This window comes from Mastomys coucha, unplaced genomic scaffold, assembly GCF_008632895.1.
Source record: "Mastomys coucha isolate ucsf_1 unplaced genomic scaffold, UCSF_Mcou_1 pScaffold18, whole genome shotgun sequence".
NCBI lineage: Eukaryota > Metazoa > Chordata > Mammalia > Rodentia > Muridae > Mastomys > Mastomys coucha.
Window position 1 is genome coordinate 32,810,058 of NW_022196900.1, and position 10,729 is coordinate 32,820,786.

The 10,729-nt window shown below is 39.8% G+C and overlaps 1 long non-coding RNA gene across 1 annotated transcript; it reads right to left on the reverse strand.

Annotated features, from left to right (window-relative positions):
• Window positions 1-2,598: 2,598 nt before the first annotated feature.
• On the reverse strand, window positions 2,599-7,648 carry LOC116095358. Its single transcript, XR_004120569.1, has 2 exons — window positions 7,531-7,648; window positions 2,599-2,922 (listed from the first exon to the last, which is right to left on the reverse strand). It is a non-coding gene; the product is annotated as an uncharacterized LOC116095358 (long non-coding RNA).
• Window positions 7,649-10,729: the final 3,081 nt, after the last annotated feature.

A 10,729-nucleotide genomic window follows, 5' to 3' on the forward strand; every position in this document is an offset into this window, starting at 1 on the left:
TAAAGTGTATAGTAACAAAGGTAAGCCACACATGATAGACAAGTCTTATGTGACACATGTTTTCCATAGAGGCATCTAAATAAGTAACACTAGCCAGGTCTAATGAATAATCTGAAATAAACTCACTCCTACCCACTACACATGGGAGGAGCAAGAAAACATAATCCAAGAACAATATTGTGCTTTTCAAAAAATAGAGGTTATATGACTCTTGTCTTTGTTTCCTCAAGTTTTCTCCCAAACACTCAGAAATCTCACACTACTCCAGTTCTTGGACAGTGTTTCAACACGAACTGAGACCACTTTCAAATTTCCTCTGTTACGTGTTTCCATTCTTTACCTTCCACAGGAAACTGTGTTCCCTTAAACCTAGAGCCCAAACCAAATGCTTCCTTTTTAAAGTTTCTTTCTTTTTTTCTTCTTTTCCTGTGTGTGTGTGTGTGTGTGTGTGTGTATGTGTGTGTATGTGTGTGTGTGTGTGTGTGTGTATGTATGTATGTATGTATGTATGTATGTATGTATGTTTAAAAGAGAGGGAGAGATAGAGAATACATTCCAAAGCCAATGGAAATGCAGACAAGAAAGATTGTGTTCACATAGTTTTAGAAGCAAGTAAGGTTAAGGTCCCTATTAGGAATCAGGTTAGATAGAGACCATTCACATTTTGTTCTGGAAATGTATATCACCGCGTTTTGTCCCCCATCTTGTATATTTGAGTGATGTTGAATTAAAACATAATCAATTATGGGGCTGAGGACATAACTCAGTATTTAACGTGCTTGCCAAACAAGCATCCACATTCAATCCACAGAACTCACTTAAAAAGCTAGTAGTGCTGGATGACAGGAGCCTGATATAGCTGTCTCCTGAGAGGCTCTGAGAGTACCTGGCTAATACAGAAGTAGAGGCTCACAGCCATCCTTTGGACTGAGTACAGGGTCTCCAGTGAAGGAGCTAGAGAGAGGACCCAAGGAGCTGAAGGGTTTGTAGCCCCTTAGGACGAACAACAATGTGAACTAACTAGTACCCTCAGAGCTCCCAGGGACTAAACCACCAACCAAAGAGTACACATGGGGGGACTCATAGCTCCAGCAGCATGCCTATAGCAGAGAATGGCCAAGTCAGTCATCAATGAGAGGAGAGGCCCTTGGCCCTGTGAAGGTTCTATGCCCCAGTGTAGGGGAATGCCAGGGCCAGGAAGCAGCAGGGGGAGGGAGGAGGGAACAGGGGATTGTTTTAGTTTTAGGTTTTTATTCTATTTTGTTTTTCTTATTTTATTTTCTTTTTCTTACTTTTTTTTTTTTTGGAGGGGAATCTGGGGAAGGAGATATTGTAAATAAGAAAACATCTAATAAAAAAAAAAGCTGGTTGTGCTTCTAATCACAGAGATGCTAAGAAGGCAAAGATAACAAATTTCTGACACTTACTAAGTAGCCTAACCTAATTGGAAAGCTCATGACCAGTAAAAATCTTTTGTGTCAAATCACTAGCACCTCACCCCCAGCCCCCAAAAAGAGGACAGCACCTGAGGAGGAATGATACCTTAGATTGCCCTTTGGCAATTCAAGCATATGCACCTATTCACATTTACATGCACACATGTGCACCCACGCACTTCAGCCTCCCTCAACACAAGGCAAGACACTAAATTTTTGGTGAAGAAAATTTTAAGACAGCATACACAACATTCACACTGAGGTGTAACTCTTGCTCACTGTATTTATTGAGGTTTATAATGAGTATTTAAGGAAGACAGACATGAAAAATGAAAAGTTTGCCAAGGAATGGAAAATGAACATGATGAAAGTTACAGACAGGGCATCAGAGATGGCAGAGTGCTAACACAGGAGCTACAGTGGTTAAAACAGTTAGTGCCATAAAAGAGAAACCTCACATATGCACTGGGAAGGTAGAAAGAGCAAGATCCTACCCACCAAAGGCTCCAGCTTGTAAAAAACAATTCACTTAAAATGACAGTATCTGAACTGATAAGAGTAAAATAGTTGTCTGCTGAAAAACACTTGCGTAGGAAATCATTTATTAGGGTTATCTACTAAGGTATACAGAAGCCATTAAAGCCCTGATAGAAGGGGATCATACTACATCACTATCTGGTAGGAGAACTTGGCAGTATCCTCTAAATGATTTTATAACTGTGTAAAATTTAAAGGTTATAGGGCCATGAATGCTTGCAGCAAGGTTGTGTCAAGCTGCTCATGCCAGGCAACACATATTTGGGTCAGATTCCCTGCAAGGAAGGAAGTCCTAAGAAGTTATTGCATGAATCTGTGAGCAAGAAGCTTAAATGGTAATGACAACTCTAAGGTATTGGGAAGGCAAGGGTGCTGGGACATTTATTAAGGGAGACTGTGATCATGAAGTGAGACTGTGTGTGCTGTAGTAGCATAACTGGAATAGAAGGGACACCCTTGGCTCTTAGAGTCCAGACGGTTCCACCAGGAATCCAGATGCCAGACATGGAACTCTACAATTTGGATGTTTGTTCTACGAGTCTTTGTTCTTTGTTTTGCCTAATCTTCACTTGATGTTTATTTTCCCATCCTCAGCCTTTAGAATAGAAATAATCATTCTGTCCCATTGTACGTTGGAAGCATGTAATTTTTATTTTGATAGGGCTCACAGTTGGATCCTATTGTGTCTCAGAAGAGAGTATGGACTTCTGAATGCTGGAACAGCTCATCAATAGTGACTTTTGAAGTTGGAATGAATCCATTTTGCATTATAAGATGACTGAGTCTGTGGCAGCTAGTTCTAGGGTATTGTACTATGGCTATTAAGTTGTCTGAGGGTGTATTTATGATGGTCAATTTAATTGTCTATTTGAGGACCGTTCCAAAGTAATTTAACTGAAGATAGATGTCCCACCTGAGTCTGAGAGACACCATCCCACAGTATAGGATCCTGGAATAAATAAGAAGAGGAAAATAAGGTAAAACTGAGCATGAACATTCATCTCTATGCTTTTTGGATCTATTAATATGTGAATAAACTTCTTTTTTTGTGTGTGGTTTTTTGAGACAGGGTTTCTCCATATAGCCCTGGCTGTCCTGGAACTAACTCTGTAGACCAGGCTGGCCTCGAACTCAGAAATCCGCCTGCCTCTGCCTCCCAAGTGCTGGGATTAAAGACGTGCACCACCACCGCCCGGCTTTTTGTTTTTTCAAGACAGGGTTTCTCTGTGTAGCCCTGGCTGTCCTGGTACTCACTCTGTAGACCAGGCTGGCCTCGAACTCAGGAATCTGCCTGCCTCTGCCTCCCAAGTGCTGGGATTAAAGCCGTGCACCACCACTGCCCAGCTGTGAATAAACTTCTAAAGCCACAAACAATAATAATGGACAATGTCCCTTAAACTGTAAGCCAAAATAAGTCCTAGATTTTTTTTTTCTTTTACTTCATGTGTATGGGTGTTTCTCCTGCATGTCTGTCTGTATGCCTGTGCTTATCTGATGCCCTTGGAAGCAAGATTAGAACATCATACCCCAGAAACTGGAGTTACAGACAGTTTAGAGCTGCTGTGTGGGGGCTATGAGTTAACTCTGGGTTCTCTGGAGGAACAGTCAGTACTTTTAGCTACCAAGACATTTTCCTGTCCCAAGCTCTTGTTTCTAAAAGTTGTTTTCTTTTGCTGGGGATTTTGTCATAGGAGGAAAGGAATCGAGTCCTATATCTTCTTGTCAATTGTCCCTGGTTGTATTGTTTTGACCATTAGCATTCCTACCAGTTCTGATGTAATTTATCATTTCTTTCATTATTTGAACAGACTTTCTGCACTGTGCCTTCATTTCTTTCTCTCTCTCTCTCTCTTTAGTTTTATTTTGTTTTGGTTAGTGTATGTAGATGTGTGTGCATAAATTTGTGTGGGTGATAGTGCTACTACATGTGTGTCAAGTGTGCATTGTACATGTGTGTATGTGCACGAGTGCTCCAGCACATGTGAGAGTGTGTTGAGGTCAGATGTCAACAACAGGTTTCTTCTTTCTTTCTAATTCGTCATGTAAATCTTTGGGGCAGGGTACAGGCTAGGTATGTGTGTGTAAGTAGAACCACATTTGTACTTGTGGAGGCTGGGTGTCAACACTGGCCATCTTTGTCAATCACTAGCCAACTTCTGAGATAAATCTCTCACTAAAGCTAGAACTCATGGTTGTCTAGATAGACTGTCCAGCAAGACCCTGGGATCCTCCTGTCTCTAATTCCCAGTATTGAAATTACAGGAACTCATAGCTATAAGAAGCCATGGCTGGCCCTTACATGTATGCTTGGGGTCCAAATTTAGCTCTCATTCCTACCCAGCAAGCACTTTATCCACTTTGCCATCTTCTATTTTCTTTTGGGGAGAGGGTCTCACTATGTGTCCCATGTTAACTTCAAGTACAGATTTTCCTTCCATAACACTGGGATGAGGTTTCAACATACTTCCTAGGGTAGGTGCACTTATTCATCCCATTTATAGCATACAACTAAGGACTGAGTCATGATCTCTAGTCGCATTCCATTGTTAACAAGCTGCTTTAATATTATGCCATCAATATACGATTATACTCTTATCATTAGCTTTAAATAGAACACACACAGAGAGAAGGAGAATGGCTTGAAGTTCTCTTGACTTTCTGCTTTTACATTCCTCCTTTCAGTAGGAGAGATAACTACTTAAATTACTATTCCTTGATTAACCTGAATAAACAATTTTGCTTCTTGTGATTTCTCATGCTATTTTGGACACTTGCCATTCATTTGGGAAATTGTACTGTTGGGGATAGTGTGGGAAATCCAAGAGGCACATGCTCAGAGGCTTGTATTCTGCATAATAGCTGATTCACCTTGGTTTGAGTAATAGTCCTTTCCAATGAATAGGAAATAGAACAGAAGGAAATGGAGGTGAGAAGATCAAAGTGAGAGAAAAAATAATTTTCTTTCACAGCTCTATCTCCTCCACAGCAGCCTAGGATACTTCTATATAGATGGCAGCCATTTTATTTTTATATTTTCCTTATTAGGTCTTTTCATGGTGGTTTGAATGATATGGCCCTTGTAGGCAGGTCTCCAGCTGGTAGAACTGTTTGAAAAGGATTTGGATGAGCGGCATTGCGGGAGGATGTGTGTTATTGGGGTAGAAAGATTATAAGAGCCAGAAGTGGTGAATGCATTACAAGACTGGTACATGTAGGAGCACACAGAGACTGTGGCAGCACAGACAAGATCTATATACATTCAAACCAGACAAAATCTGGACACTAGAAGAGGAATCAAAATCCTACTTCTAAGCAAGAAATTATTTACAACAGATGCCTGATGTCATAGGGGCAGTGGTGGAATGTCACTAGGCATGTCAACCATTCTCTAAGGCAACCCCTTTTTCCAGGAACAATTGGTCAATACATAACATATGCTAATGCTTTCTCTCTGTGTATACACTTTTGTTTTGATAATTTTTGTCTTAATGATTTTCTTTTTCTTTTTGGTGTTTTGTTTTTTCTTTTGTGTGTATGTGTTAGGAGAGGTGAGTAAGGATACATGAAGAATCTGGGAGAAATTGTAGGAAAGGAATGAACATGATTAAAAGATATTTTCGAGTTACAAAAGGTAAAAAAAGTTCCCAGAAACAGGATATGTGCAATTTGCTAGAAAAGAAGCAGTATCAAATTAACAAAAATTTATATATTTGAGAATCGCCAGTGTGGCTAAAGAAATGAAGTTTTAGCCTAAACCATAGTGGAAATACAAAGTCTTTGTAGCAGCAGCTCTTAAATTAAAACAAGATATTTCAAAAACATGTACCATGTCTATAACAGAATGCTCACACAAATGGTTGTGTCATGCGTCACTGTTGGTGACTATATCCTAAAATGGAAAAGTCTACATGCTCATTAATAGGAAAATCTATACACTATCCCATGGAACATCCATTCTCTTAACTGCTAAGTGGCAGTTAAATAGAATGAAGTACTGGTTTGTTTCCCAACCTGAGAATATTGGATAACCGGACATCATAGAAAAAAATTCAAAGTGGTAAAAGCAGATAAAGTAAGACTTCATCTAAACAGCAAATGAAAGAAAACCAAAGCATTCATTATACTTCAGACTGCAAAGAAGTAATCCTTCTGGGATCAGAAGAAAGAGGGAGAAGATACTTTCATAAGTTATATCACTAGAAACATAAAGATAACTAGAAATGCATTTCTTTATTGTATTACATTTTATTCTCCCAATTATTACAGAGGATGATGTGCACATACTAGTCCACATTCACTATATTTTACAGATAATAAACCACTGTAAAAGAGAAATGGTGTAGCATTATATCTGTATTATATTATGTTAATTGTTTCACTTGATATTTATTGGGAGCTCAGTATGGACATACACTACTGTCCTCAAGCACTAGCAGGGTAGAGTGCACATATGTTCATTTTTACCATTAAGCATGTTGGTTCGATGACAAACTGATGCATACTGATAACACCAGGCTCAAGCACCTTTGTGGGTCTTTGTTGGTGGGGAATGTATGGCCAGGACTGTTTTGCATATGGGCCAGTTAGGCCAAAAGCTTCTCTAACTTTACCATATACATTCTATTTTACAGGATCTTCCCTTAGTAGAAAGGAATCAGGTCATCTGACATGATGCTTTGTGCTCTTGTCTGAGACAGCAATAGGCTTACAGTTTCCACAACTATTTTTCTTTCTTTAAAGCAAGCATTCATACAAGCATGCTCCCATTTGGCATTATACCCTTTTCTGTCTATAATAACTCATCTACAGGTGCTATCAATTTAAATTCCATGCATTCAATGTCTTTAAATCAAAATGAAGCAATGCATTAAAATACCTTGTGCTCCTCTTTCTCTTCAGAAGTTCAGGACAGAGATAACATATAAAGATGGCATAGGATTTAAGCTTGAGGCTTCCCTTCTCGGACGACTGTACAGAACCTCCAGGCATCACTTTGTGTCAGTTGTAAAGTGGAGAATGCTAGGGACTTTGAAAAGTGTAAGGTGACATATTGACACAAGCTTTGCACAACTTCTCCTGTTTCGGAAAACCACCATCGGCTATGTTTAAACTTGGGGTTTCCACCACCTTTCATTTTTGCCTTCTTTAAAGGCATTCATTTGATTTTCTGTTACCATAATCTGTTGGTTTTTCAGTCATTAATACCCAAGGATCTCCTGGACACCAGAGGCCTGGAATTGATTTGGTTTTGTTTTGCATAGTGCCGGTCCTCTCCCAGAACCACTTAGCTGAGTGGATCAACAGCACAGGGTGCTTTCCTGTTGTTCATTTAACCCCACGCTCACCCCTTCTAAAAGCAGATTTGAAAGAGCAGGCCCTTAGAAAGCTTGTGATGTGTAAATATTTAGCCTGCCAGATAGGGATAGTGAATATTTTCTCCCTTAACACAAAACATGACGTTATTTGTTAATGTAGAAATCTTGTTTGATAATCCATCAGTTTATTATCAGCTATGTGCTGAGACTGAATGTCACAGGGAGATAATTAAGAACTGTACCTGACATAATAGGGCTGATTACAGTGACAGAGGGGAGTCTTCTGAAGAGGGCTGTGTAAAACACAGCCTTTCTGTTTGCAGTTGATTTTTTCCATGTACCTTAAGCACATTGCTCCCAGCCTAGGTAAGTAGGTCATCTGAGAGTCATCAGAAAAAAGCTTTGCAGGAACAGGACAGGCATATGTCATAATGAGACTCTGTTAAGCAACTGTTTCATGCTCAATGTATTTCTGAGTCAAAGGGAAAAGAAAGATTATGGTTCCCATTATGGGAGTTTAAAGCAAACTCAAACTCAGCCATCAGAGCTCCCAGGGGACTAAACAACCAACAAAAGAGTACACATGGTGGGACTCATGGCTCCAGCTGCAGATGTAGCAGAGGATGGCCTAGTCTGTCATCAATGGGAGGAGAGGCTCTTGGCCCTGTGAAGGTTCTATGCCCCAGAGTAGGGGAATGCCAGGGCCAGGAAGTAGGAGTGGGTGGGTTGGTGAGCAGGGAGAGTGGGGAGGGAATAGTTTTTTTTTTTTTTTTTTTCCGGAGGGGAAACTGGGAAAGAGGATGTCATTTGAAATATAAATAAAGAAAATATCTAATAAAAAAGTAAATTAAAAAAAAGAGGCAAAAAAATAGGGATCTCAGCTTCACAAGTTAGGTTTGATAAATATGATATTTTAGTATGACATTGATTTATGGAACAATCAATACTGTTATCACTTTGTGGATTTTTAAGTAAGGACAACTCCATTCTGAGTATCCTCAGACATCCAACCTGATTTGCAGGAGACAAGAAGAGCAGTAACACTCTTCCTGTCTGTCTCAAGTGGCCCAGAAACATTAGTTCCAAATCTTATCCTTGCCTGACCCTGTCTTCTCTCTCCTAGAAGATTATCTCTTTAGGATTCCTCATTGCGAACACGAGTCTGTCTGTGGATTCACAGCCTCCTTCTCATGGAGCTGTGATTACTTGGTTACTTTTCAACCACTAGATTAGAGTCCAGCATCTCGGGAGTTCTCTGCACTATCATTCCTTTGTGTTTATAGCCTCATTCAAACCTTTCCTAAGATACAAGAAAAAGACTAAATATTCAAAGAATTTTAGTATCATGCCCAGTTTGACACAATCAGTGAATCACCACTTACTATTGTTCTCCCACTTTTCTCTTCCTTCTTTTCTTTTTCTCAAAAGACCTCTTCTTCAAAGTGTAACCTCTGAAGCCATGTGCTTGATTTTAAGTCTCTAACTCTACATGACCACATGCATGTCTTGTGGTCATGCTCCATATCTTGGCATGCCAGTGTTTTTAATAAAGTACGGATAACTCTGTCATATATATTGAGAGGATAGTTGGTACATGATAGACATTCTTAGTTGTCAACTTCATTATATCTTGAATTAACTAAAACTTATACTGCTGGCTATACCTATGAGGAAATATTCTTGATTTGGATCATTTGAGTTAGAAAGGACCATCTTAAACCTGGGCCATACCTTTAGCACAGCCCATATAAAAGACATGGAAGAAGGGAGCATTTGCTCTCTGTCTGCTTTCCCCCAGTCTCACTGGCAAGTTCATTCCTTCACTGGAATTAGAACTGATTTCTTTGGGATGTTTGCTGAAGACCAGTTGAGACATCTTGCCCATAGGACCAAACAGCTTCTGGGTCCTTGGATTTTTACCTTGGGAGATAGCATTGTTGACATAGCTGGATCACAGCCTACAAGTCACTCTAATAAGTCTTCTTTTTACATATATTCTCTCTGTTTGTCTATTTCCCTTGAGAATCCTGTTGGGCTAATAGGCAAACTGTCTAGTGCTTAAGATGAATTATGGAATGTAGAGAATCTTTAGTGTGAATCATGGTTATTATTATTATTGGTGCTCCCTTCCATTCTTCCATCATACTTGGATGTCTTCTCGCTGACAGGCATTGTACAGACATCTGATAAATACTCTCCTTCCTAATTGTAGATGAACTGTTTCTTGCTCACAGTTATTAGGGAAGGGCTCATAGAGAAGGAGAGCTAGTATTGGTTTGAACACTGGAGATATCCCAACTACAGAGGGATGGACATACCCTGCAGGAAGATGAGTAGCACAGAAAGAAGGGCATGTGAAATTATGTTGAATTGCCATAAAATAATACCACAGATGGGAGAGCTCTTAACAATTTTCTCAGGTTTTTGGTTCAAGAGATCCTAAAGGTCAGCAAATTTGGTTTATAGATGACCCAGGATAGGGGAACTCTAGGCTGCTGAGGCAGGAGTGGGTGGGCTGGTGGGGGAGCACCTTCATAGATGCAGGGGGAAGGGAGGAGGAAATAGGGGGCTTGTGGAGGGGAAACTGAGAAGGAATATAACATTTGAAATGTAAATAACAAAATAGCCAATGAAAATTAGAGTCTTCATTCATTAGATTGTGATGATTGGCTTCTTTTATATGCCCTCACATGATCTGTTTTTGTGAACACATTCCTCCTGTCCTAATCTCTCTTTATGAGGTCACCAATCATACTGAAATTAGGACCTACAATTACAACTTCCTTTTACTCAGATTATCCACCATTTTGTCTCTCAGTACAGACACACTCTGCAGGGCAAGAGCTTAGGAGTTTAGTGTATGAATTCGGGGAACATATAACACATAACAGAAGTATTTATCAAGATTGGCTAGAGTCAGGTATATGTGGATAGATATTCTGGGGTGAAACCAGAATGCCAAGCAACATGCATATGTTAGACAACATGACATTAGGGACATCTGACTTTCAGATGGGCATTGTTCCACTTAGAAACTGCTGGCTCCTCTAACAGTGAGATAAAGTCTGGGAGATAAACACTGTAGCATGCTTGATAAGACAGTGTTGGATAACCATTATTAATTTTTTTTTGCCAAAAAAAATGTCTCAATGGTAGCTAAAAGGAGACAGTGATTTTCCATAAAGAAAATGGGTCTATTGAGAACTGAGGTGTATAAATGTGAGGGCAGGGGAAGGTAGGCAAGTACATGTCAACCTTTTAGCATCTACAGCTGCCTTGTCAGGCAGAGAGGCGGTGATCACAAAATGTGCTGCTATATCCCTGCTGAGCAGGCTCCACATTCCCTCTAAACCCAGAAATCCTCTTGCAAGTCTGAGAATAATGATACATCCTACTACCATGTATTGTACATGAGTGAATGGCTTCTCTTCTGTTCTGCTG